The sequence below is a fragment of the Peromyscus leucopus genome, chromosome 2, assembly GCF_004664715.2.
Source record: "Peromyscus leucopus breed LL Stock chromosome 2, UCI_PerLeu_2.1, whole genome shotgun sequence".
NCBI classification, from domain to species: Eukaryota; Metazoa; Chordata; class Mammalia; order Rodentia; family Cricetidae; genus Peromyscus; species Peromyscus leucopus.
In genome coordinates this window covers 127,119,504-127,139,884 of record NC_051064.1, presented here as the reverse complement: position 1 = coordinate 127,139,884, position 20,381 = coordinate 127,119,504, and the positions used below count along the sequence as shown (strand labels likewise).

Sequence of the window (20,381 nt, the reverse complement as noted above, 5' to 3'; positions counted from 1 at the left end):
AAACTCGGGCTGGAGAGATGACTCAGAGGTTAAGAGTACCGACTGCTCTTCCAGAGGTCTTGAGTTCAATTCCCAGCAACCACATGGTGGCTCACAACCATCTGTAGTGAGATCTGGTGCCCTCTTCTGTCATGCAGGCATACATGCAGAACACTGTATATGTAATAAATAAATAAATATTTAAAAAATAAAAATAAAAAATAAAACTCAGGAGTAAATATTAGGGAACAAACTTGAGAGATCCACGAAGCAACAGAGCCACAAACACCTGCCTCTCCCCACTTCCCAGATTGAGGAGACTGCACAACTTCTTGGCTCCTCCCTTTACTCCTTCTTGTGTCCTTCTGTCTCCCCCTGAGTCCTCCAGGAAACTCTATGGTCCATGCTGAATGTGAACTCTGCCCTCCAAATCAAGGTTGGACTCTATTGGTGGTCTCGGAGCAATCAACACAAACAAATCCCCCCCAACCGGAGCCCCTGGATCTAGTTCAGGTGGTTGTGAGCCACCTGATGTGAACTCAAAGTCATGTCCCTTAGAAGAGAAGTATGTGATGTACTCTTAACTGGAAAAACATCTCTGTTTTTGTTGTTGTTGTTGTTTTCAGTAGTTTGACTATAATATGTCCAGGTATGATTTCACATATATTTATCTTGCTTATAGTTTTCTATGCTTCTTGGAGCTGTGCATTTTATCTTCTATTTGTTTTAGGGAAATACACGTTAGGTTTATGTTTATCTCCTTTGTACTTTGATTTCTCTGTCTCTCTCTGTTTGCCTGTCTGCCTCTCTCTCTCTCTCTCTCTCTCTCTCTCTCTCTCTCTCTCTCTCTCTCTCTCTCTCTCTCTCTGTGTGTGTGTGTGTGTGTGTGTGTGTGTGTGTGTGTGTGTGTATGTGTGTGTGTAAAGAATAGAGGTCAACACTCAGTGTCCTCTTTAATTACTCTCCACCTTATTTTGTTAGACAGGTTTCTTACTGAGCCTGGAGCTCACTGATTTGGCTAGACTTGCTGGCCAGTAAGCCCCGACGATCCTCCTATCTCTGCCTCCTTCACGCTGGGATCACATGCATGCACCATGGCATCCATCTTTTTACACAGGTGCTGCAGATCCCAGTTCCTGTCCTCCTGCTGTCAAGCAAATGTTTTACTTTCCCATGAGGTATGACAGCATGATGAAGCTGGTGATGAGATGGGCCAGGAAACAGATGTGGCTGCTACAGGAATGGCAGGACGTGACACTGGCAGCGCTTGGACAACCCGGGAGTGGACGGTGGTCGCCATCTTCCTAACAGTCACCTTCCCTGTCCCGGCTTTGATTTCTTTAACAGCAAACGGGATATATGATGATGGTAACTACATCATAGCCCTGTTGAAGATTATATAGCTAATATGCAAGTATTTAGAGCTGTGTGTGGTGGTACATAATCTGAGAACTCAGGAGATGCAGGCAAAAGAATGGAGTTCAAAGTCATGCTCAGCTATATAGTGAGTTTGAGGCCATCGTAGGCTCCATGAAACCCTGCTCTAAAAAAAACAAAAACCAGTGGGACTAGGTATGTAGCACAGTTGGTAGAGTGCTCACCTAGCATACCCAAGATACCATGGCCAAAACCTCAGCACAGCTACAAAAACAGAAACAAACTTGAAAAGCCACAGTGGGCCTCAGCTATTGAGCATGCGTATTACAGAGGATCTGGATTCAGTTCCCAACACTGATGAAACAGAGGAGAAGAAGGAAGAGGAGGAGGAAGAGGAGGAGGAGCAAACAGACTGGAGATAGCTTAGTAAAGTGCTTGCAGTATGCAAGCCTGTGTACTTGAGTTCAATCTCCAGAATCCATGTTGCGGGGCGGGGGGACAGGGGAAGGCAGCTTTGTGATTCCGGGACTGTAGGGCTGGGGAACAGGAGACCGAGACAGGCAAATCCAGACCAGTGAAAGACTGTCTGTAAAAGCAAGATGAATGAAGACTCCTGAGAAACAACTCCTGAGGTTGCCCTCTGGCCCCCATAAGCACATGCATGTGTGTACTCAACGAACACACACACGTTAAGTATTTAGAATAGAACTGTTTTACAATGAATGTTATGGAAGTGTTATCAATTATTCTTAGCATCATCTTTATAATTTGTTATTCCACTTCTCAATAAAATCTTGCTTGATTTTCAGAGAGAGAGAGGGGGGGGGATGACACTAATATAAATTTAAATTTGTGACCTAAATCACCCTTATCCATGCCACAAGCATGCACTCAGTCCAAAGTTTGTAAATATTTTCTCCGTATAACTTAAAGATTCCTTGTTATCATTTGCTATTTCTTTGAGGACTTAATAGAGTTGTGCATATTGTTCAACGACAAGTTCTATGTGACACACAGGCTTGACAGTGAGAAGTCAGCTTGAGTTGACTCCTCGGAAAGTGGGAGATGTCCCTGTAGTCAGCTAGCTGGAAAATACCATGTGTACCATGCAAACAACACTTCTGACTCACTTTAGCCTCTGGAAAAAAGGAACTCCAAGCATACCAGGATCCCAAGGGGTCTGCAAAAGAAGACTCTCTGCCCTGAAATTCTCTTCCTAGAGCTGATAAATTCGCTTGGCAGCGACCATATCAAAACATGCTCGATAAGGAAGGCAATGATGGCTTTGAACATAGATGCTTTTCTCCTGTTCTTCCTAGAGCTCCACCAAAGTGGGAGCACATGAATAACACTGGAATAAACCCACGAGGATAAGGAGTGGGAGGAGAACATCAGAGAGGAAGATGAAAGGCTGAGTGGGAAAAAATGAGCCATGCTGAGAGAGCGGTAGAGCAAGTATGCAGAGACGATCCTGACCACAAGCAAGCTCATCCCTGCCCCAGAACTACAGCTCCGTTCAAATACTAGAAGACATGGAAACCCAAGTAGAAAGACCAAGGAGAAGAAGGGGCTGAAAACAAGAGCATTAGCAGGAGGTGCTGGTCAGGGCCTTTCCTTTCTGACTCCGAAGGTTTATATAGAAAATGAAAGAAAAGGGGGAGGCAGATCCGACACTTACGACTCAGTTCTTTGTCCACTCCCATTTCAGCCCCCACAGACTCCTTATTCTGTAGTGAGGCATGGAAATGGTGATTGCTCCGGAGAACTGAACACCCTTAGAGAAATGAAGCTTCTATTATAAAAGGCCATCAACTGGCAACATTCATAAATGGACAGAAAATTGCAGTCAACTTTTTTTTCCATTTTGAGATAGTATCTTACTATGTCCCACAAGCTGGCCTTGAACTCACTATCCTTCTGCCTCAACCTTGAAAATGATGGCGTGTCAAGCCTGTGACACCAAACCAATTTCCAATCAACTTTTATTTTTTAATGATTTTTAATATGCACGCGTCTGGATGTGGGTTTGTGCACATGCATGCAATGCCCAAAGAGGCCAGAAGATGGCATCAGACCCCTTGGAGCTGGAGTTACAGGCTTGGCTGTGCCCACACACCTGTAATTAATTGCAGGAGTGGGGAGGTGCCACATTTGGGGCAGTCCTGGGTTATCTCACACACATCACTGTCTCACGTGAGGGAGATAGGAGCTGGGCTATTTATACTGATTCCAGAGAGGGTTTTTTTTTTTTTTTTTTTTTTTTTTTTTTTTTTTTTTTTTTTTTTTTTTAATGCAATTTAATCTCTGGCACTCCAGGTCTAAGACTGGAACTGTTAGGATGGCTTTTCTTTATCCTTCTGGGAAAGCCCTCAGGCATGGAGAGGCAGATACCTGGAGCACTGGCAGCACCGGAAATTTGAAATTATTTTTAACGACTCTCCTTTTTTCACATGCCAAATTCAGCTCATCAACAAATTCTATCAGCTCTGTATTAAAAACCCAGCTGGGACTTACAGCTACACCCCTTCACCTAAGCTACTGTGACTGCTCACTCTGTGACCTGCTTCTTCATCTTTCTGTTCTTGCTTCTGCCATATTGGTTTCCTAGAGCTGCCACAACAAACTGGCTGGTACAAGCAGCAGACGTGTACTATCTCACGGTGCTGTAGGATAAAGATCTGAGGTCAAGGTATTGGCCCAGCTACACTTCCTTTGATGACTGAAGAGCTAGCTAGCTTTCCTGGTCTCTTCTTAGCTTCTGGCGGTTTGCCAACAATCTTTGAATTTCTTTGGCAGGTAGATGCATCACTCCAAACACCTGACTGTACATGTTGTTCTTCCTGTATCTCTTTTGTTTGTTTGAGACAGGATCTCACTATGTAGCATTAGCTACTCTGGAGCTCCGTATCTAGACCAGGCTGGCCTCCAACACAGAGGTCTGCCTGCCTCTGCTTCCCTAGTGGTGGAATTAAAGGCGTGCGCCACTTTGCCCTTCAACCTGGCCTCCCTACTCCCTATATCTCTGCATGGTCTGTGTGTTTGCCTATGTGGTCTGTTTCCAAATCTTCTTCTTCTTCTTCTTCTTCTTCTTCTTCTTCTTCTTCTTCTTCTTCTTCTTCTTCTTCTTCTTCTTCTCCTTCTTCTCCTTCTTCTCCTTCTTCTCCTTCTTCTCCTTCTTCTCCTTCTTCTCCTTCTTCTCCTTCTTCTTCTTCTTCTTCCTCTTCTTCCTCTTCCTCTCCTCCTCCTCAATATGTAGCTCTAGCTGTCCTGGAATTTACTATCTAGACCAGGCTGTCCTCAAACTCACAAATATCTACCTGCCTTTGCCTCCTGAATGCTGGGATTAAAAGTGTGTGCCACCACACCTGGCAAAATTTCTTCTTTTTAAGGATATCAGTCATGCTGGATTAGGATCCATCCTAAAGATGCTATGTCTTAATAATTGGTTGTATGTACAAAAACCCTATTTCCAAGTAAAATTAAAGACTAGGAGCTTAACCTACCTTCTGCAAGGAACACTAGTCAACCCATTACATTCCTGCCCATTTCCATCCTCTATTCTTAAATCTTATTTATGTATTTATTTATTTATATGTGTGACTGCATGAGTTTATGTATACCATATGCATATAAGTCCCCTTGGAGGTCAGAGGGCATCAGATCCCATGATGGAGTTACAAGCAGTTGTGAGCCACTTGATTTGGCTGCTGGACCCAAGCCCAGATCCTTTATAAGAGCAATAAACTGTCTTAATTGAAGATCCATCTCTCCAACACTTCATACTCTATTTTTTAAAACTTTATTTATTTTTGAGGCAGGGGTCTCATGTAGCTCAGTCTAACCCTCAACTATGTAATTAAGGATGATCTTGAACAACTTCTCCTTTTTTTTTTTTTTTTTTTTTTTTTGAGACAGGGTTTCTCTGTGTAGCCCTGGCTGTCCTAGAACTTGCTCTGTAGACCAGGCTGGCCTCAAACTTGAAGATCTGCCTGCCTCTGCCTCCAAGTACTGGGATTAAGACACACAACACCATGGCCTGGCTGACCTTGAACTTCTGACCTTCCTGCCTCTACCTCCTGAGTGCTGGGGTCGCAGACATGCACCCCAACACACCCGGTTTTTGCAGTGCTGAAGATCAAACCCAGATCTTTGAGCATGCTCGGCAAACACTCTACCAACTTGAGTCCCACTCTCAGGCCCTACTTCGATCCTTTCAAAGAGCAAATGAGGTTTTTATTTCTGTTTAAATGATCTCCATGATTCAGAGTAAAAATCCAACATCTCTAAATGGTCTACGACACCATAATTGTCAGCCTGCCCATCTTCTCCTCTCTGACTGTCTCTCATTCTCTTCATTTAGTCCATTTCAGTCCACAGCTTTATTGTTCCCTGTAAACCTATGGTGAGCCATACTCAAAAGATTAAGTGTGTGTATTAGGTAAGGATACTGTCAACTTGTTCTCTCCTTTTGGACATCAATGAGCAGTCAAGCTCATATTTCCCCTTTTGGAAATTTGAAGATCTTCCCCAGGGAAATTAAACCAGGAGAAAGCCCACAAACTCACAACTGGAAATCTTCTAATGAAAAAATAGGTGTTAGGATGTCCAAGTGGTCTAAGGAGCCAGACTCAAGCTTAGCTTCCTCATATTGAGGGTTCTGGTCTCCCATGGAGGCGTGGGTTTGAATCCCACTTCTGACACATCTGCTTTTCTGGGGGCTGGAAAGATGGCTCAGTGATTTAGGGCACTGATTGCTCTCCCAAAGGACCTGGGTTCAAATCCCAGCACCCACATGGCAGCTAACAACTGTCTGTAACTCAAAGATCTGACTTATAGGCAAAACACCAATGCACATAAAATAAAAATAAATAAAATTAAAAAGAAAAAGAGACCACCTCATTCGTGAAGTCCACCAGAAAATAAGCCATGCCTCTGTGTACAAATATCCCACTGACTTTCATCAATGTTTCCCTCTCTGCACACACTGTGGAGGGCCCCAAAACAGCCTGACCACACAGCTGCCATGACAGGCTTAGGGGCCTAGACATAGTTTCTGAGACAGGCTTACTGGCAGGCAATACCCAGGTCCAGGGAAAGCCTTAAGCTGACACCACCCAGGGATCCACCCACAGATGAGGAAGTACCTAACATTCCAACTATTAGATAAGTTGGCCAGATGCCCTTGAACCTAGCACACACAACTATCTCCCCTTCCTACCAAGATACCTAGAAAAGTGTCAGCCAATCAGGGTCCTGAATCCCTGGAAATCCCCTCACCCCAACCTCTGTTATGATAAAAATCCCACCCTGCCTGGGCTCAGGGCTCTCTGCTCTCGCCACTGTGTCAGACAGACAGAGGGACCAAGCTCCGGAGCTTGAAATAAAGGCTCTTTGCTTTTACATGCGGGATTTGATCCCGTGGTGGTCTTTTGGGGGTCCCTGTGATCTGGGCATAACAATACCTGTAACAAGAGCCAGGACAATCATGTTTAAGGTCAGCATCAGTTATACAAGGAGTTAAAGGCAGCTGGGCTATATAACTAAACCATGAGGAAGAGATTTCTTAAAAGACAAATGAACAAGAAACATTTCTCTTGGCTAGCTAGACGGGTCAGCAGTCAAGAACACCTGCTACCTGCTGCTCTTCCAAAGGACCAGGGTACAATTCCCAGCACCCACATGGGGGCTGATAAACACCTGTAACTCCAGTTCCAGGGGATCTGACACCCTCCTCTGGCCTTCTTGGGCACCAAGCATGCACATGCTGCACAGATATATATGCAGAAAAACATCTATACACATAAAATGTTTTAAAAATAAAATAAGATTAAAAAAAATGCTACTCTTGAGGCCAGTGAGATGGCTAAGTAGGTATAAAGAGACCAATGACCTGAATTTGACCCAGAAACACGGTGGGAGGAGAGAACAAACTTCCACAAGTTGTCCTCTGACCCCCATGCACGCACTGTGGTACTCACATGTGGATGCACACATGTGGGTGTGTACACACATGCACATAAACACACTCACACAAAGTAAAAAAGCATAAAATGAACTTAATGCCATCCCCATACCCAGAAAGCTCCTGCAAGAACTCAGTAAGCACCTGCTCTTTTCTCTGTCATCAGACAGTCTGGATTTCTCAAAATCAGTGCTGACCCCTTTTCCTCAAACCCTTGTCTTTGCAATTAAAACTTCTGCTTTGAGTTTGCACTCAGTTTTGTTTCTATAACCACTGGGATGATTATAATCATCACCCCATCCTGAATCATCAGCTGGTCAAGTGTGTCAGCAAGGTACCCTGAAGGGACTGGTTGCTACGGACCACAGGAAAATATTATAAGTACTCAGCTGGTTATGGCAAAGCCACTACCTGAAGGAATCAAGGAATTCTTTCAAAGGAAGCCAAATTCCAAGGAGCTTTTGGTGTTATTTGGCTTGTTATATTTCAGCTGTCCTATGTATGAAAATCGTGTGTGCCTTCATAGTTTTGCCAATTGATTTTTCCCTAAGAAGTGCTAACAGTGTAGACTGATCACTCTCTGGACATATACACTCAAGGTATTTGGAGAACAGCCTCAGGAAAGGCTTTGAGTTTCTCTCCATTCAATTTGATGTTGGCTGTTGGCTTGATGTAAATTGCCTTTATTATGTTTAGGAATGTTCCTTGTATTCCTGATCTCTCTAAGACCTTTATCATGAAGGGGTGTTGGATTTTGTCAAAGGCTTTTTCAGCATCTAAGGAGATGATCAGGTGGGTTTTTTTCTTTCAGTTTGTTTATATGGTGTATTACATTGACAGATTTTCATATGTTGAACCATCCTTGCATCCCTGGAATGAATCCTACCTGGTCGTGATGGATAATTTTTTTGCTGTATTCTTGGATTTGGTTTGCCAAATTTTGTTGAGCATTTTTGCATCCATATTCATGAGGGAGATTGGTCTGTAATTATCTTTCTTTGTTGCATCTTTGTGTGATTTGGGTATCAGGGTAATTGTAGCTTCATAAAGAGTTTGGTAGTGTTCCTTCTGTTTCTATTGTGTGGAACAATTTGAAGAGTATTGGTATTAGTTCTTCTTTGAAAGTCTGGTAGAATTCTGCACTGAAACCATCTGGTCCTGGGCTTTTTTCGGTTGGGAGACTTTTGATGCTGTTTCTATTTCTTTAGGAGTTATTGGTCTATTTAAATGGTTTATCTGGTCTTGATTTAATTTTGGTATGTGGTATCTATCCAGAAAATTGTCCATTTCTTCCTGGTTTTCCATTTTTGTGGAGTACAGGTTTTTGAAGTATGATCTGATGATTCTCTGGATTTCCTCATTGTCTGTTGTTATGTCTCCCTTTTCATTTCTGATTTTGTTTGCCCTTTGGTTAATTTGACTAGGGGTTTGTCTATCTTGTTGATTTTTTCAAAGAACCAACTCTTTGTTTCATTGATTTTTTTGTATTGTTCTCTTGGTTCTATTTCATTGATTTCAGCCCTCAATTTGATTAATTCCTGGCGTCTATTTCTCCTGGGAGTTTGTTTCTTCTTGTTCTAGAGTTTTCAGTTGTGCTGTTAATTAATTGGTATGGGATTTCTCCATATTCTTTATGTGTGCATTTAGAGCTATGAATTTTCCTCTTAGCACTGCTTTCATAGTGTCCCATAAGTTTGAGCATGTTGTTCTTTCATTTTCATTGAATTCTAGGAGATCTTTAATGTCTTTCTTTATTTCTTCCTTGACCCATTGATTTTTCAGGTGGGCATTATTCAGTTTCCATGAGATTGTAGGCTTTCTATAATTTTTGTTGTTGTTGAAGTCTAACTTTAAGGAATGGTGGTCCAATAACATACAGGAGGTTATTCCAATTTTTTGGTATCTGTTGAGATTTGTTTTTTGACCAAGAAGGTGGTCAATTTTTGAGAAGGTTCCATGGGGTGCTGAGAAGAAGGTATATTCTTTTGTGTTAGGATGGAATGTTCTGTAGATATCTATTAAGTCCGTTTGAGTCATAACATCTGTTAGTTCTTTTATTTCTTTGTTAAGTTTCAGTCTGGTAGATCTGTCCTTTTGTGAGAGTGGTGTGTTGAAACTCCCACTACTAATGTGTGGGGTTTGATGTGCATTTTAAGCTTTAGTAATGCTTCTTTTATGAATGTGGGTGCCTTTGTATTTGGGGCATAAATGTTCAGAATCGAGACTTCATCTTGGTGGATTTTTCCTGTGATAAATATGTAATGTCCATCCTGATCTCTTTTGATTGATTTATTTTGAAGTCTATTTTATTAGATATTGGGATAGCTACACCAGCTTGTTTCTTAGGTCCATTTGCTTGGAAAGCCTTTTCCCAGCCCTTTACTCTGAGGTAGTGTCTGTCTTTGAAGTTGAGATGTGTTTCTTTTCTTTTTTTTTTTTTTAAAGATTTATTTATTTATTATGTATACAGTGTTCTGCCTGCCTGTATGCCTGCAGGCTAGAAGAGGGAACCAGACCTCATTAAGGATGGTTGTGAGCCACCATGTGGTTGCTGGGAATTGAACTCAGGACCTCTAAAAGAGCAACCAGTGCTCTTAACCACTGAGCCATCTTTCCAGCCCGAGATGTTTTTCTTGTATGCAGCAGATGGATGGATCCTATTTTCTTATCCATTCTGTTAGTCTGTGTCTTTTTATAGGTGAGTTGACACCATTGATATTGATGGATATTAATGACCAGTGATTGTTAATTCCTGTTATTTTTTGTGGTTGTGTTGTCCTTCTTTGGTGTTTGTTGGTGTGGGATTATCTATTGCCTGAGTTTTCATGGGTGTGTTTAGGAAAGTAGCGCTCTTGCTCTTGCTGAGAGGAAAGACAGCAGCGGCAGTGAAGGGTAAGCTCAGCTCTCAGCTACTGCTCTGACCTCTTGGGCTTTTAATTCTGCAATTGGCTCTGTGTTTCTTATTTAATAAGACTATAAGACTGTTCATCTACAAACAATCAGTACCGGGAGCAAATAAAACTTTAGAACTATTGTAAAGATCCTTGTATATGGTGGTATTTTATTTGTACTGAAATGTGATTTTGTTTGTTTTTTTTTCAAGACAGGGTTTCTCTGTGTAGCTTTGCGCCTTTCCTGGAACTCACTCTGTAGCCCAGGCTGGCCTCGAACTCACAGAGATCCGCCTGCCTCTGCCTCCCAAGTGCTGGGATTAAAGGCGTGCGCCGCCGCCGCCACCGCCGCCCGGCGACATATCCCTTTAAGACCTGGAGGCACACGCCTTTAATCCCAGCACTCGGGAGGCAGAGCCAGGTGGATCTCTGTGAGTTCGAGGCCAACCTGGTCTACCAAGTGAGCTCCAGGAAAGGCGCAAAGCTACACAGAGAAACCCTGTCTTGGAAAACAAAAACAAAAACAAAAACAAAAACAAAACCCTAGAGGTCTGTACTTACAGGCAGTGATGAGGCAGTCATGTGTTTGGGTTTACAACCAATGAGAAGGCAGAACAGAAAGACTATTTAAAGACAGACAGACACACAGGAAGTAGGTCTCTTTCGAAGAAGTAGGACCACCGCAGTAGGAAGTGTAAGGTTTTAGCTCTGAGCTCTGACCTCTTGGCTTTCTCTTTTACATTGTTTCTGTGTTTCTTATTTAATAAGACGGTTGGTTACATCTACATTTGGCGCCCAGCGTGACAAGAATCCATTAAAAACTGCTTGGCTTGGCAGCAGGTCCCGTTTCCCGCAAGGGCGGTTGGCTCCCTAGCCTGGGCAGTCAGCTCCCTAGCCTGGACCCAGGTCGACTTGGCCTCAGGCTGGACTAACTGTGAGCTACTTGCTTAAAGCCGGTGCTACAAACAACTCATGCCTGCCCTGCCGAACAGGTCCCCTGCCTGTAAAGCCAACTTATGTGGTCGGAGCTTAAGGAAGCCAGAGCCAAGCCTTGACTCGTCTCAAGAGGGAACACACGGCTGGATTTAAGCTTTAGCCGGCTACGCTTTCTTGCGTTCTCTCTCTCTCTGGATTCACACCTTGGACACTAGGTGGCTGTTTTGAAATTCCCTTGGATTTCTACTGTTCTATGCATATTTGGTAAATCACAACATATCAGATATTTTAAAGGAAACTATTTAAAAGAGAAATTTTTTCCACATTTAAAAAAAAATGGGTTTTATGTGTACATTGGAAGAATGGGTTTTGTTTGAAATTTTAGGCAGTCTGACAATGGAACAACTATATGAGAAGATTAATATTGATCAAATTATGCAGTTTATTACTATGCTTATCCTTATTTTACTGTTTAAAAAGATAGTCAATTTAAGTGCCAGGATGACAGCTTTAGAAAAACTTGTTAAACCTGTAAAAATTCAGACAGAAGAAATTAACAGTGAAGTTGTTTCAAGTTTGGATCATAAGTTTACAGAAAGAAAGCCTGTTTTCACACAGCACCCTTAATTTATCCTGTAACCGTACAGCAGTTGCCTGATCAAATGACTACACAAAATATTTGGGCTCCAATTGAAATGTTGGATTTATGAAGGTTTAAGGAGGCAATAGTATCTTATTGCATGCATTCCCCATATGTAAAGCAAATGTTAAACTCTTGGTCAACATATAATAGGATTGTACCACAGGACTGGCAGGAGCTGGCACAAGCTGTTCTGGAACCCAGCCAAAGGTTACAGTGGCTAACTTGGTTCAAGGATGAAGCTAAAAACATAGAAAAACAATGGAGGGATAAAGGAATACAAGTTTGCCAGGATCAGCTTATTGGAGAAGGCCAATATGCTTCAGTACAAACACAATGTTTATATGATGTCCAAACCCTAATTTTATGTTGAACAGCAGACTTGAATGCATGGGACAGAGTTGAGGAACCAGGAAAAAAAAAAACTGAGTCATTTACAAAGGTTATGCAAGGCCCAAAAGAATCTTTCACAGATTTTTTTTTTTTTTTTTACAAAGACTGGCTTCAGCAGTAAAGAGAATGGTCCTGGATTCAGAAGCCAGTAAGATAATAATTGAATCTTTGGCCTTTGAGAATGCAAATGCAGCATGCAAAAGAATAATCAGGCTGTTAAAGGCAAGATCTGCAACTTTGGAAGATTGGATTAGAGACCAGGTTAATGTTGAGGCTCATGAGCATGATGGTATGTGGGTAGGAGAAGCAATTTCAAAAGGTTTGAGGAGTGTTAGATGTTTTGGATGTGGAAAGCAAGGACATTTGAAAAGGGACTGTAAACAGGTCATTCCTAGAAACAATGTTTCTTTAAGGAACAATGGCAACAGAATGCCCCTTCCTTCTGGAGTATGCAGAAGGTGTGGTAAGGGAAAACACTGGACCAACGAATGTAGATCAATAAAGGACAGACAGGGTAATCCTTTGCCTCAGTCTTCAGGAAACTCCCAGAGGGGCCTCATGCAGGCCCCCATAGCAAATTCAGTTCAAACCTTTCCTGCAGCCATAGAGGAAATCCCTGCTCAGAGCAATTAAATAACCAAATGCCTATTGGAATAAATCATGCTGGTCAAGATGATGGAACAGAGAGAATAGAAAATTTAGGAGAAAACATAAAGAAAAATTTTTGGCAAACTTCTATTAATGAACAAAGACCAAAATTAACAATAAAAATAAATGGTGTTTTGTTGTCTGGTCTGGTAGACACAGGTGCGGACATTACCATAATTGAACCAGAATTTTGGCATCCAACTTGGCCTCTTCAGGAGGTAAACGTTCATTCAACTGTTAGGAATTGGGACATTATCTCAGGTGAAACAGAGTGCAAGATGGCTCGAATGTATAGGTCCAGAAGAATAGAGAGGAAAATTAAAACCATATGTGGCTAACATAGCTATGAACCTGTGGGGTTGAGACTTGTTGCAACAATGGAATACTCAGATTAACATCCCTCCAATCTCAGAAACAAATCATAAATTAGCACATGTTTCTGAGAGAAATATTAGAAGATATTATTCTAATGAGTGGTCACCAGCCATCCATATTATACAAGAACAGGGCACAACAACTGATGATCTTCCAAAGACACCAACAGCTCTACCTTTAAAATGGTTAACAGACCTAAGCCTGTATGGGTCCAGCAATGGCCCTTAACAACAGAGAAACTCCAGGCTTTAGAAGAGCTGGTAGAAGAACAGTTAAATGCTCATCATATTGAAGAATCAACCAGCCCTTGGAATTCTCCTGTATTTGTTATTAAAAAGAAATCTGGTAAATGGAGAATGGTAACAGACCTTAGAGCAATTAACAAAGTAATTCAGCCAATGTGCTCTCTACAATCTGGAATTCCTTTGCCTACTCTGTTACCAAAAGGATGACCTCTCATAGTTATTGATTTAAAAGACTGTTTCTTTTCAATACCCTTACAAGAAAAAAAACAGAGAAAGATTTGCTTTTATAGTGCCTACTTATAATAATTCTCAACCGGTTAAAAGATTTCAATGGAGGGTCCTCCCACAGGGAATGTTGACTTGCCCAACTCTGTGCCAATATTTTGTACAACAGCCATTAGAAGTGGTACGAAAAAAAATTTCCTAAATCTATAATTTATCATTATATGGATGATATTTTACTAGCTGACTCAAATGCAGATACTTTAGAAAGGATGTTTGAAGAAGTAAAGGAAATTTTGCCTTGCTGAGGATTACAAATTGCTCCTGAAAAGATACAAAGAGGAGATTCTATTAGTTATTTAGGATATAAAATAGAGCTACAAAAAATTAGACCCCAAAAGGTGCAAATTAGGAGAGATAGACTACAGATTCTTAATGACTTTCAAAGATTATTTGGAGATATTTCTCATCTATGAATTATTGTTGGGGTAAAAAATGATGAACTGAATAATTTGTTCAAAACCTTAGAAAGTGACAAGGACTTAAATAGTCCAAGAGAATTATCACCTGAAGCTGAGAAAGAATTGGCCTTGGTAGAAAAGAAAGTACATGAAGGGCACGTGGATTGTGTTGATTCAAAGCTGGATTGCATTTTGGTTATTTTACCTTCTAGACATTCTCCTACTGGAATATTAATGCAGAGGGAAGATATTATATTGGAATGGATATTTTTACCATTAAAACCAAATAAAAAATTAAAAACTTACGTGGAAAAAATCTCTGACTTGATTTGGAAAGGAAAATTGAGACTTCGTCAATTAGCAGGAATAGACCCAGCAGAAATTGTCATACCTTTAACTAAGGAGGACATTGAAAAATTATGGACAGAAAGTGAACCTTGGCAAAGAGCTTGCAGTAATTTTTTGGGAGAAATTAACAGCAAATATCCCAAAAGCCATAGAATTGATCTTATAAAGAGAGCTGATTGGATCTTGCCTCGAATTGTACGGGAAAAACCCATATCTGGATTTCGTACATCTTATACAGATGCCAACAAACAAGGAAAGGCAGGTTACAAATCAGAAAATTTAAGTAAAGTGGTTCAAAGTCCTTATAATTCAGTTCAAAAATCAGAATTGTATGCTATTCTGTTGGTATTAATGGATTTTTCAGAACCTCTCAACATAGTAACTGACTCTCAGTATGCTGAAAGAGTAGTATTACATATTGAGACTGCAGAATTTATCCCTGATGCTTCAGAATTAACTTCACTATTTATTCAATTACAAGATACAATCAGAAAAAGGAGTCATCCTTTATATATAACTCACATTTGATCCCAAACTGGTCTGTCAGGCCCTCTAGCACAAGGCAATGATGAGACTGATAAATTATTGATAGGAAATGTGCTGGAGGCCTCAGAATTTCATAAAAAACATCATGTCAATAGTAAAGGTTTTAAAAAGGATTTTTCCATAACCTGGCAACAAGTCAAAGAAATAGTAAAGGAATGTCCTACTTGTTCCTTCTACAATCCAACGCATTACCAACAGGATGTAACCCAAAAGGTACTCAGAGGAATGAAATCTGGCAGATGGACGTGTTTCACTTATCTTATCTACAAGTTGGAGGGAGGGACTGAGGGAAGGAGGAAGAGAGAGAGAGAGAGAGAGAGAGAGAGAGAGAGAGAGAGAGAGAGAGAGAGAGAGAGAGAGACTGGGCCTGGAATGGGCTTTTGAAACCTCAAAGCAGTCAGACAAGGTGGCACAAACTTTTAATCCCAGCCTGCAGGAGGCAGAGGCAGGTGGATCTCTGTGAGTTTGAGGCCAGCCTGGTCTACATAATGAGTTCCAGGACAGCCAGAGCTATATAATAGTATCTCACAAAAGAAAAAAGGAAAATAAGGAATCTCAAAGCCTACCCCCAGTGACACACCTCCTTCAACAAGGCCACACCTCCTAATCTTCCCAAACAATTCCACCAACTGGGAACCAAGTACTTAAATATGTGAGCCTATGGGGGCCATTCTCATTCAAACCACCACAGAAGAGTTGGAAAAAAATTGGAAATTTGGAAGACAAGAAAATGAAGATAAATTTAGGAATAATCAAATTAATTAGGAAGTCCGGAGAAGAAATTATCAAAGAAACAACAGAAGAAAAACTCCAGGGGCGGGCTGGAGAGATGGCTCAGAGGTTAAGAACACCAACTGCTCTTCCAGAGGTCCTGAGTTCAATTCCCAGCATCCCCATGGTGGCTCTCAACCATCTGTAATGAGATCTGGCACCCTCTTCTGTATATATAATAAATAAAAATAAATCTTTAAAACAACAACAACAAAAAACTCCAGGGGCTGGAAATGTAGTTGGTAGAATGCTTGTCTAGCATGCATAGTGTTCTGGGTTTGATCTTCAGCATGGAATAAACTGGGCGTGACAGTGGTGCATAATTATAATGTACTAGCCATGTGGAGGTAGATACAAGAAGGTTAAAAAATGCAAGATCATCCTCAGCTACACACTGAGCTCCAAACCAGCCTGTATTACATTAGACCCTGACTCAAAAATAAAAGAAAATTTAAAAAAAAAAAAAGAAGAAGACAAAAAACACCTTCAGAACTTAAGAGTTTTAGCATCCAAGAGTTCACTAAAGTGCATGATGACTAAAAAAGAAATCCACAGACAGGTATATTATTTTGAAGTTCCAGCATATCAGATATAAAGAGAAATTTCTATAAAAAGTTCCAGAAAGGAAAATAGGTCACATACAAAAGCATCAAGAAACAGAATGGATTTCGTTTTCTCTGCTGATAACCTAGGACATAAAGGAACGATGTAGGTCTTGCGGGCCACAAGAATATATTATAGAGATTCAGCTGTGAATTAAAGTTATACTTTGACAGGCCAAAGGTCTGTCAAAAGGTAAGCCATTTATAATGAATATCTGGTGTTATACAGTTTTTAATATTTCAGCTATCTTCTATGAAATTCTTGTATGCCCAAATACTTCCAAACCATTTTGGCAAACAGCTAAGTTCTCAGACACTGTTCCACTAGGTACTAACTCCCCCGCTGAGCCTAGAGACTAACAGCCTACTAGACGTATAGCTTTGTTTATTGTGCAAATCAAGTTCAGATCCTCCACTGCCCCAGAGCAACCTCTTAGATAAAAGGGATCTCCTCTCACCAGGTGCTTCCAGCTGTGATGCAGCTTGACTAGCTATCAGTGCTCCTCCCTTGCCCTGTCAGGAAACTGGTGACAGAGAATAATAGAGGCAGTTTTATTTTTAGTGACTTACAGATTTCTTTACCCTATCACCTGTAAGTGCATAGTTTGAGCACATTTATGATAGACTCGTAATGTTTTCACCTAACCACAGTAAGGATAGATTCCTAGCACGTAAATTCCTTCTCTGATTTGTTCCAGCGACTATCTATCTCCACCTCCATTCTCTTCCCCTTTTTAGGTTGCAAATGAAGTTGTCAGGAAGCTTCTGGTGGGAACCTTGCAATTTTTTAAAATTAAATTAAATTTAATTTTATTTGGTTTCCCAGACAGGTTTTCTCTGTATAGCTTTGTGCCTTTCCTGGAACTCGCTCTGTAGACCAGGCTGGCCTCAAACTCACACAGCTCACAGAAATCCACCTGGCTCTGCCTCTTGAGTGCTGGGTTTAAAAGCGTGCACCACCACTGCCTGGCTGAACCTTGCAATTCTTACATCGTAATGTAAACATGAAGGTGTTGTTGGCTTGGGATAGATATAGACAAGTCCCGAGGGAGGCGAGGAGAATTTTTGAACAGAATGACGGTGGCGGATGAATAAACGAGTTGGACAAAAGAGCTCTGTGTATCTAGATTCATTCCTGAGGCGCTGGTAGCATCACATCTGGGCATCCTGGGATAGTATAATATTAAGGCTGGTCCTATAATATTATACAAAAGTAGGCAATGTTCTTAAGAAGAATTATGCTAACCCAGAATTCTATACCCAATTAACAACTGGTCAAGTATGAGAATAGAATCAGAATAATGACAGGAAGACTCTGAGATATCCTAACTTTAATCACAAAGGTTGGAGGAAGAAGAGCAGGAAAGGTGTCAAAAGTCTATAAACTAAGAACCTTGAGGCAGAGAACAAATCAACATTTTAGGAGCTAGAGAGATGTCTCAGTGGTTAAGAGCACTGCTACTCTTTCTGAGGTCCTGGTTTGTTTCCCAGCACCCACATGGTAGCTTACATCCATCTTTAACTCTTGTTCCAGGGGATCCGATGCCCTCTACTAACCTCTGTAGGCACTAGGCAGGCATGTGGGTCAGATACATGTAGACAAAAGTCATATACATAAAATAAGCTTTTCCCTTTTTCCTACTGGATACAGTGATCATAGACTACATAGTAAGTTTGAAGCCAGTTTAGGCTACATGAGATCTTGTCTTAAAAACAAAAAGAAGGGGCTGGAGATAGCTCAGTAAAGTGCTAATCCTGAAGACACAACTCCAATCCTCAGAATCTATGTAAAACACGCATGGTAGCACACACTTGGAACCCCAGGCCCGGGAAAGCACCAACAGCTGATCCCTGGGATTCCCCAGCTAGCCAATCTAACTTACTGAGCAAGTTCCAAACCAGCGAAAGATCCTGCCTCAAAATAATGATGAATGGCACCCGAGGAATGACATCTGAGCTTATCCTCTGACCTTTGACTTCACTCACTCGCCTACACACACACACACACACACACACACACACACACACACACACACAACCTAAGGGGGAAAAAAGAAATGAAAAAATATGAAGAAATTACAACCTTCATAAATTGCCAGTGGGAATGTGGTGGCCACCAAGGAAAACCGTTTGTCAACAAATGGAACATAGAATGATCATACAAGCCAGCAACCATTTCATCTCCAGCTCTACATCCAAAAGAGATGAAAATTTATGGTCATACAAAAAGTTGTGTATGGATGTTCACATCGGTATTACAGCCAAAGCATATACAACTCAAGTGTTAACTAACCAAAGGATAAATAAAATGTGGTGGCATAAGGCTGGCAAGATTGCTCAGTGGATTAAGCACCCCAAGGTTGATGACCTGAGTTGGATCCCTGGAACCTAGATGACAGAAGCAGAGAACCAACTCCTTCAAGTCGTCCTTTGACTTGCATATGTGTGATAAGGCATGTATGTACACCCAAATCATTCCAGGATAAATAAATGTGCTTAAATAAACCCCACATCTTTTTCATTTATGTCTATGTGCCTGTGTCTGTGTAAGTGTATGCCAAATGCCTGTGGGTGCCTGCAGAGGCCAGAAGAGGGTGTGTTATTCCCTGGAACTGGAGTTAGAGAGGGTTGTGAGCCAGCCTGCATGGAAGCTGGGAACTGAACTCTGGTCCTCTGGAAGAGCAACAAATGGTTAATTGCTGAACCATCTCTCTCCAGCTGCTGTAGTAAAGTTTTGTTTGTTTTTCGAGACAGGGTTTCTCTGTGTAGCTTTGCACCTTTCCTGGAACTCACTTGGTAGCCCAGGCTGGCCTTGAACTCACTGAGATCCACCTGGCTCTGCCTCCCGAGTGCTGGGATTAAAGGCATGCACCACCACCGCCCGGCCTTGTAATAAAGTTTTTTAAATATGGTATATTCATACAATAGGGTAGAATACATGCTACAATATAGATGAACTTTGAAATTATGATATGTGACCTGCAGCGGTAGTGAGTGGCACATGTCTTTAATTCCAGCACTCGGGAGTCAGAAGCAGGTGGATCTCTGTGAGTTCGAGGCCAGCCTGGTCTACAGAGCAAGTTCCAGGACAGGCTCCACAGCTACACAAAGAAACTTGGTCTCAGAAAAAAGAAAACAAGTAGAAAAGAGCAAGGTTGCTGTGGACTAGGAGCAGGTGGTTCAACATTCCGTTTCCGTGGCTCTTGGAGAGTTGGTTTAGTTAGGGCACATGGCTTGTCTGAGTTTGGTTTCCTGTTGCTGTGATAAACATTGTGACCAAGAGCTACTTGGGGGCCAGGGCTTATTTGGTGTCTACATCCTGGTCACAGTTGATCACTGAGGAAGTCCCGGCAGGAGCAGAGGCGGGAACCACAGAGGAAAGTGGTTTCCTGGCTTGGTCTCCGTGGCTTTCTTATACCAGCCAGGATCACCTGCCCACAGTGGCTAGTCTCTTCCATATCAATCAGTCATTCAGAAAATGTCCAGGACATGCCCCACAGGCCAGACTGATAGGGGCATTTTCTCAGTTGAGGCTTCCTCTTCCCAGGTGACCCTAGTTTGCATCCAATTGACAAAAACTAACCAGCATAATGTGGGTCCCTGTCCCCATCAGCTGGAATCGATCCACTTTAATTTCACCTTGGTTTTTTGTTTATTCGTTTGAAAGCTGGACATGGTGGTATATGTCCGTAATTCCAGCACTCCAGGAGCTTGAGGCTAGGTCAGTCTGGGCAATAGAGAGAGACCTAGTTTCAAAAAACAAACTAAAAAATTTAGTTTGAGTTGAGAGGTTCCCAGCTAAAGAACAGCAAGATTCATCCCTACTGCAGCTGGTCAACTGCAAAAGAAGTTCCTTCTCCATGTGTAAGCGATGGACTTTCAGAAATGCTGGCAGGAAGAGACGCTGTGGCGTCAGAGTACAGACCAGAGGCAGACACAAGGGTGGAGTGTCACAGGTAGGCCGGTGACTGGAGTCCTAGCTGTG

General features: G+C 41.7%; 1 non-coding gene across 1 annotated transcript; it reads left to right on the top strand.

Annotated features, from left to right (window-relative positions):
- The first annotated feature begins 5,951 nt into the window (after nucleotides 1-5,951).
- On the top strand, nucleotides 5,952-6,056 carry Trnal-caa. Its single transcript has 2 exons — nucleotides 5,952-5,989; nucleotides 6,012-6,056. It is a non-coding gene; the product is annotated as a tRNA-Leu (tRNA).
- Nucleotides 6,057-20,381: the final 14,325 nt, after the last annotated feature.